Below are 1,470 nucleotides of genomic sequence, written 5' to 3' on the forward strand. Positions count from 1 at the left end.
CTCTTGGTAGTTGAGTAAGCTCCCAAGTTATTTTTTTTTCAATGGAAGTGAGTTCTTCTTGCATAGCCTCATGCCAATGACTCTGCCTGAAAGCTTCTTCTGTGTTTACTGGCTCCATTTCAGCCAACAGTGCCATATGAACTAACTCTCCTTCAGTAGTGATTTCTGAGTCTGGAAAGACCTCATAGTCACTTAATCTTGATGGTGGTTGTCTAGCTCTATGTGGTGTTGTCTGATTTTGAGTTTCTTCAACAACAACTGGTTGATCATTGTGCATCTGTTCCATATCTGCTTTGCCTTCATCAAGTTGTGCTATTGTATGCCTTGTTGGATTATTGCTTGTTTCATTCCAATTCCAGCTCTGAGTCTCATCAACTTTTACATCCCTGCTCATCATTATTCTATGATTTAGAGGATCATAGATTCTGTATGCATCTGTAGTGTGATAGCCAATTAATACAAGTTTCTTGCTTCTATCATCAAGCTTCTTTCTCTGAGCTTCAGGTACATGAGTGTAGCAGATTGAACCAAATATTCTGAAGTGATCCACCCTAGGCTTCAAACCTGACCAGGCTTCTTCAGGTGTGGTGTCCTTAAGCCTCTTTGTAGGGCATCTGTTCATGATGTACACTGTTGTAGAGACAGCTTCTCCCCAGAATCTTTATGGCATAGACTTTGTTCTAAGCATGCTCCTAGTCATGTTAAGGATGGTTCTGTTCTTTCTTTCTGCAATACCATTATGCTGCAGGGTATAAGGAGCAATCACTTCATGAATCAATCATTCTTTGGCACAGAATTCTTTCATCTCATTTGACAAGTACTCACCTCCTCCATCAGTTCTTAGGGTCATTATTTTTTGTCCACTCTGCCTTTCTACTTGAGCCTTAAACTTTACAAAGATTGAGAATACCTCACACTTCCTTCTGATTAGATAAACCCATGTCTTTCTTGTGAAGTCATCAGTGAAGGTTATGAAGTATTTGTTGTTTCCCAAGGAATGTTCTTCAAAGGGGCCACACACATCCGAATAGACCAACTCAAGTGACTTTGTTGATTTAGTTGGTATATGAGCCACAAAACTACTCCTGCTCTAGTTGCTTGCCAAGCAGTCATCACACAGTGTGTTTGGACTACTGATTGATGGTAATCCATTGACAATTCCTTTCCTGCTTAACAACTCAAGGCTCTTGAAATTCAGGTGGCCATACCTCTGATGCCAAGTCCAATTATCAAGATTTGTCTTAGATAATAGGCACTTGTGATTATTGACTTGAATCCCAATCTTGAAGGTTCTGTTTTTGGACAGTGGAACCCTCAAGATGAGATTCTTGTCATAATCATATACATTTAGCATCTTGTCTGCCATGGTCATCTCATATCCTTTCTCAAGTAATTGCCCAAGGCTAAGTAGGTTGCTCTTCATCTTGGGCACATATAGGACATTTTTGATGCTTGCCCTCTTCCCATCCT

Source organism: Lupinus angustifolius, chromosome LG12 (assembly GCF_001865875.1).
Source record: "Lupinus angustifolius cultivar Tanjil chromosome LG12, LupAngTanjil_v1.0, whole genome shotgun sequence".
NCBI classification, from domain to species: domain Eukaryota; kingdom Viridiplantae; phylum Streptophyta; class Magnoliopsida; order Fabales; family Fabaceae; genus Lupinus; species Lupinus angustifolius.